This window comes from Penaeus chinensis, chromosome 33, assembly GCF_019202785.1.
Source record: "Penaeus chinensis breed Huanghai No. 1 chromosome 33, ASM1920278v2, whole genome shotgun sequence".
Lineage (NCBI taxonomy): Eukaryota > Metazoa > Arthropoda > Malacostraca > Decapoda > Penaeidae > Penaeus > Penaeus chinensis.
The window spans coordinates 14,635,666-14,643,165 of NC_061851.1; the positions used below are offsets into that span (position 1 = coordinate 14,635,666).

General features: G+C 35.0%; 1 protein-coding gene across 1 annotated transcript in view; it reads left to right on the plus strand.

Moving 5' to 3' along the window:
• The window catches only part of LOC125043052 (basic proline-rich protein-like), a gene marked incomplete at its 5' end in the record, with an annotated part of 26,261 nt that overhangs the window by 13,016 nt on the left and 5,745 nt on the right, over positions 1-7,500 (plus strand). The gene's annotated exons all lie outside the window — the stretch shown is intronic.

Sequence of the window (7,500 nt, forward strand, 5' to 3'; positions counted from 1 at the left end):
CACACACACACACACACACACACACACACACACACACACACACACACACACACTCACACACACACACACACACACACACACACATATATATATATATATATATATATATATATATATATAGTTGTCCATTCTCTCTAGCACTTGTACATGTATCTGTTTGAATTGAACTCTACAGCTGAACATGGATGATATTTTTTTGTTCATTCTGAGTCCGACCTTCAGACTTTTTCTATTCAGATCGTTTATTAATTGCTGCGTTTCATTTGCAGATTCACTGAAGAGAACAATATCATCTGCAAATCTTAGATGGTTTAGGTATTTGTCCCCGATTTTGATAGCCTTTCCGGTCCATTCTGGCTTCTTGAATATTCCTCAAACAAGCTGAAACCACTTTTGGTGAGATGGGATCGCCCTGTATAACACCTTTTTTAATTGGTATTTTATCGGTTTCCGTGTGGAGCTTGATGGTTGCTGTTCCATGTTCCTTATATCATCTTCCAATATCTTACAGTATACCTCTTCTACTCCCTGTCTTCGAATATTTTCTAGCACTGCTGGTATTTGTACAGAGTCAAATGCCTTTTCTAATCGATAAATGCCATACACAGGGGTTTTCAATATTCGATTATTTTTTATCTTATTTGGATGAGCGTGCGGATGTGGTCTGTTGTTGAGAAGCCTGTCTTTTCTCTAGGCTGGTTAGAATCCAGACTGTCAGAGATGCGAGTTGTGATGACTTACGTGAACTGTTTGTAAGTAACTGAAAGGAGGCTAATTGGTCGTTTTTTTTTTTTTAGATCCATTCTATCCCCTTTTTATGCATCAATAATTGTTGCATTTTCCAGGCTTTCGAGATTTTAGGTTGAGAAGGCATTTGTTAAAGAGATTAGCTAGTTTCACTGTTGCAATTTCTCCTGCATATTTTATAAGGTCTATACTAATTCCGTCTTCACCTGGTGTTTTCTCTCTCTTCATGCCCTTAAGCGCTCTTTTTTATTTCTTCTGTTGTGATATAAGGTACGTCTCTAGTTACCGCATTCGCTTCTATCCGTGGCTATTAATTTAAGATGTATAGATCCCTGTAAAAGTCTTCCACTAGTCTTATGATTTCATTCTTATTATATGTCACTTCTTCGTCTGATTTCTTTCTTGCATTCTCCTTTTAGCTGTTTTCATGCTGGTACCTAAGATCACTGTTTATTTATTATTTGAGTATTGAATTACCGTACATCGTCTTTCTTCTTTTTATTTATAGTCTTTGTTAGTTCAGTTAATTCTATTTTGTCCCTGGTTGACAATACTTTCATGACCCTACGTTTTTCCAGAAGAGCTTGCTGGAGCTTTGCTTGACGTTCTCACCGCCTACTTCAAGTGCAGCTTCCTTTATTATGACATTGAACTGTTTGTTGATTTGGTCAATGTTGAAATCTTGGTCGCTAAGAAGTGAATATCTGTAATCTAATTTGGCCTCTGACCATTATATGGTCGCTGCCAACATTCACTTTATTAATAACTTCAATATTTTGTACTATATCGCGCCTATTTGAAACTATCATGTCAATTTCGTTTTTGATGTCCACTTCCGCTCTAGTTTTTTTTTCGAAGAATATATTCATGATATTGAGAGATCGAGCCTACGCAAAATCAACTCGCATTTGTCCCCTTTCATTCCTAGTGCCTATTCCGTGAGTTTGTTTTACCTATTTTGACATTAAAATCTCCCATAATTATTGTGAAATAGGTTTTTACTCTCTCGCCGGCTAAATGCACATCATCATAAAAGCTCTCTATTTCTTCATCACTGTGGCTGCAGTTTGGAGCAGAAACTTGAACAGTCTTTATGTTGTACCAATTGTTTAGTTTTACTGAAGCCACTCTTTCGCTTATACTATAGAATTCCACAATATTCTTTTTTAAACGTTTGTGAACTAGGAAACCTACTTCTATATATATACACATATATATATGTATATATAAATATATATATATGAGTATTTGTATATATACATACATACATATATATATATATATATATACATATATATATGTGTGTGTGTGTGTGTATGTGTGTGTGTGTGTGCGTGCGCGCGCGCGCGCGTGTGTGTGTGTGTGTGTGTGTGTGTGTGTGTGTGTGTGTGTGTGTGTGTGTGTGTGTGTGCGTATGCGTGTGTGTCTGTATATATATATATATATATATATATATATACATATATATGTATATATATATATATGGTAGAAAGACCCACAATACAGAAACTGATCTTATTAAAAATGACGCCACAGTTTCTAATTTCACTTTGATTCCATCTTCAGGCCTGAAGATGGAATCCAGGTAGATTTCGAAACTGTAATCTACTTTTTGTATTGTGGGTTTTTCTACTATTATTGTTGTTGTTGTTCTTATTTTTTTGTTATTATTATTATTACTTTTCTCTCTACTATTATTATTTTCCTTATTATTATCATCACCATTATTATTGTTGTTGTTGTTGCTGTTGTTGCTATTATTATTGTTATTATTATTATTATCATCATCATCATTATTATTATTATGATTATTATTATCATAATAATAATATGATTAGTATTATCATTATTATCATTATTATCATCATTGTTACTGTCATTAACATTAACATTATTATTATCATTATCAATATTATTGTTAGCCTTATTATTATCATTGCAATCATTATCATCACTATTATAATTACAATTATCCCACCCACGCTATCCCAAGACACCTTAAGGACTCACCTACAAGATCAGAAAAAACCTACACCCCCCCCCCCCCCTCTGAAACGCTCTAAGACCTCTCTCATTAATTATAGTGTGACTTCAAATAATGAATCCACGATTTCAGATTGGCAATATTAATACTTTGAATCACTGCAATTCAAGGATTGAGTTAAATCTTTGTAAACAAGTCAATATATTCATTAACTGAATGTCAGTGCGACATAACAAAATTACAATACCCCACTACCTCTTATATAGTTATCAGTCATGAAACTTCATGAAAACAAAATTAACAACATTCAAAACAATTTCTTAATGAAACAAACAAAATAGCGATCATTATAAAAGCAATGAATTATACATTATCTATTATACATAGATATTACAGAAAAGAATAATGATCTCCAGAGAAGCCAGTCGTTAAATTAAGATTGATTAAGATTAAGTGAATTATATAAAAGAAAAAGGATCATAAGAAAAACAAATAATTGATTATAAAAAACACAAAGTAAGTTGCATTTGTATGTGAATAAATACACAAAACAACTAGTAAAAATAATAATCATGACAAAAGTAAATACTTGATAGACAAAAAATCAATCTTATGCTCCGTCGGAAAACAACACTTCCGCTGAGCTATCAATCGTATATATATATATATATATATATATATATATACGATTTAATGATCTTTATAAGCTAACCTCTCTGTTTTCATGAACTGTTAATAATGGAGATATATCTATATCTGATAATGAAGTTGTTTCATTACATGCTCATAAACATCTTTATTTTCTTCCTAATCCTAACTGTGTTCCAGAATAGCACTCCCATGTTACTGTCTTCCATTTCCTGTCCACCATGTTCACGATAGAACACATTAGATCGATAGAACACTAAATTATTTCAAACGGGCTTACCGAGACGAACAAGGCTACTGGACGCTACTTCGAAACCTAACCCACATTCTCCTTCACTTAAGCGTTCTTTTACTTCCGATATGGAGCTCATCCGGTCACGCCCTTGCTGGTTATCACGTTATCCATTTCTTACAGTTGGAAAGATACCCGCATCAGGACTTTTCCGTGTCCCAACAACTTTTTAACACTGTCTTTATCACTTTTAACTCTTTCTACCTGTCGCCTGAGTTTGTTTCTTCTTTTTCTTTTTTTCCCGAACTAATACACTCTGATCTACATTGCGATTAGAAGTGCTAGTTGTTTCGCACTCGGGATTTCTTCTTTGTTTCCGTTGGGCCATCGCGTGGTGTCACCCTCCGCTACGCGAGGATTTCGCCTTCGTGTTGTTCGCGTGGTGATGCCTGCGCCCTCGACACCCCCCCCCCCTCCACCCCCCACCCCACACACATACATACACTTTTCCAAGGCTCGTTGACACCCTTCGCCTTAAAGACCGAAAATCTTCTATCCCCTCCCCCTTACCCCCTTACCCGATATCCCATCCCCTCCCCCTTACCCCCTTCCCCATAAACCCTCCTCCCTGCCCCTCCCCCCTCCACAGGGGACCTCCGAGCACCTCCTTCATCAGCCCGAGCGAGGCCCTTCGAAGCCTCTCACTCTTTCGGCCAAACAGGAAGATGAAAGAGCGGAAAGTTAGTCCTGGAAAAATATTGACACTTTGTTACACTAATAGAAAGCAAACCCCGAACGATAGGGCTTAAGGCGACCGTCGTTGACACGAGCAATTTACAAAAAGATTTACAGGAGTTTCTTTTTGATGGCGTTTGTTTGAAAAAGTCATCAAGGTTTTATCCTCTTCTCCCTCTGCTCCTTCTCCTCCTCCTCCTCCTCCTACCTCTCCCTCTGCTCCTCCTCCTCCTCCTCCTCCTTCTCCCTCTACTCTTCCTCCTCCTCCTTTTTCTCCCTCTGCTCCTCCTCCTCCTCCTCCTCTTTCTCCCTCTGCTCCTCCTCCTCCTCCTCCTCTTTCTCCCTCTGCTCCTCCTCCTCCTCCTCCTCCTCCTTCGACGCCGTTTCCTCTGTTCGTTTCGTTTCTCTTCGTTTCTCTTTGGGTTTGTTACGTTGTCTCTTTTCCGTTCAGATTCTTTATTTTCGCTTAGATTTGTTTTTCTCTTTTTTCCAGTTTTCTTTAATTTTCCATTTTCGTGTTTTTTCAATCCTCTCTCTCTCTCCTCTTCTTGTTCTCCCTCTGTTTATTTTTGTTATCTCTCATAATACGTGTCTTCCTGTTTCGTTCTTTTCTCTCGTTCCTTTATTTTTTGTTTTTCTGCGCTGTCTTGTGTGTATATTGCTACACATATGCGTGGCTACACACACACACACGCATATATATGTATATATATATATATGTGCACACACACACACACACACACACACACACACACACACACACACACATACACACACACACACACACACACACACACACACATATATATATATATATATATATATATATATATATATTCATATATATACAAATATATATATACATATTTATATTAATTTATTCATATATATATTTATATATATGCGAATATATATATATACATATAGATATATATATATATACACACACATATATATTTACACATATACACATACATACATGTATGTACACACACACACACACACACACACACACACACACACACACACACACACACACACACACACACACACACACACACAAACACACACACACACACTCACATATTAATGTTGCTTCTAATATTACGCTTACTCTTTCAATCTTCACTCTTCTTACGGAAAAAAAGTCATTTAAAGGAAATATATCTGATAAAATATTTAAACTTATTCGCAAATGTATTATCCATATGCATTATTATTTGGTTAAATAGGTGTTTCCGTTTTCCCTTTTATAAATCGCGATCTCTTTCCTTTCCTCTCTCCTCTTTCCTTTCTCTCTCATTATCTTCCTGTCCCCACTCCTTCCCTCTTCGACATCGTTCTCATGCCCCACTCTTTCTCCCTCGCATAATCCCTGCTACCCATTGGATGAGGGACCCTTGTATACCGATAACATTCATATGAGAGCCGATCTGTTGACATACGATACACTCATCGGCCTTCGATCCTCCGTATCTGATACACAACCCGTAATTATCGAGGTCGTGGATCGCTTTCGCTGGAACACAACCCGGACTCATCTCTTCCGACCGTGTTCTCGACCCGATAAATGGATGCCCGCGAGCGATGGTAATCACGTGATCAGCTGGACCGCTGTGCCGGAAGTCAGGTTTTGATTGGCGATGAGAGAGATACCGAACGAGAGGATAAACTGACGCGGCGCCGAGAGAGAGAGAGAGAGAGAGAAGAGGGAAGGGGGAAGTCGAGAATGACTTGTCGTGAATAGGACACTGGGACAAAGGAAAGTTAGATTCCGTTGTCGATATTGACTTGGGATATTGTCGATGTATCCGTTTAGAACCGAACAATCGATACGCAAGCAAGGGGAAAATAAAATACTGATAAAGAATACAGAGGTAGAAGAAGAAAGAAAATAACAAGTAAATACAATCATAATGATTCGATTAAAAGAAACTTCGTGACAAGGATTTTAAAAATATGGCATAGAGTTGTTTCCTCCATCGCTATAAACCATGTTCGATCGTTAACTGATGGAAAATAATAATTTCATACTAAATTGGGAACCATGTAGCGACTTTAACATATAAATCCTTTCTTGAGATAATGATCGCTTATGGGGCACAGAAAATTACATGTTGACATAATGTGAGTCTCTATTTTGTTGTGGAATATAGAATGGTAAATTCAACAGCCTGGCATCATATTCAATAGCGGTATAGTGTTAATAACATATTTGGTATTTGGTATTGCCTTCCCGTCGGATGAAAAAATAGTTACTGTTATAATCTTCTTCATATAGATTTGGTATTTGACTATTAATATGCAAAACGTGACAGCTTAGGGAGTGATGCTGGAACGATATTAAATGAAACACATATATCAAGAATTTCATTAGAATTGCAAGTAAATTATTATACGGCATCGAGAAGCAAACAGACGTACAATAACAGAAAAAGCGAAAATAAAATAAATTGAGTTGTTGACCTCTGCTGATAACGCAATGATAATGAGAATCATTATAGTGATGACTTTTATAGTAATGATAATGAAAATGATGATGATGGTGATAGTACTTGATTTGATAATGATGATATTAATGATAATAACAACAATAATAATGTAAAGAGTATTATGACTATGATATTAATAATGATGATAACAATAATAATGATAATAATAATAATAATGATATAATGGTAATAATAGCAATAATAATAATGATAATAATGATAATAATAATAATAATAATAATAATAATAAAATTGATAATACTAATAATGGTAATAATGATAATAATGATAGTGCTAATGATAATAATCATGAAGATAATAATGAAGATAATGAGAATGATGATATGATAATGATAATAGCAATAATAATAATGATAATAATAATGATAATAATAATAATAATAATAATGATAATAATAAAATAACAATGATAATAATAATAATGTTAATAATGATGATACTGATAATAATGATAGTGATAATGATAATGATGATAATAATAATAATAATAATAACTAATAATAGTGATGATAATAATGATGATGGTAGTAATGATAATAATGATAATAATGATAATGATAGTATTGATAATATCTATAATGATCTTATTAATTACAGTGTTAATAATATCTATAATAATAATGGCAATGACAGCGTTGATA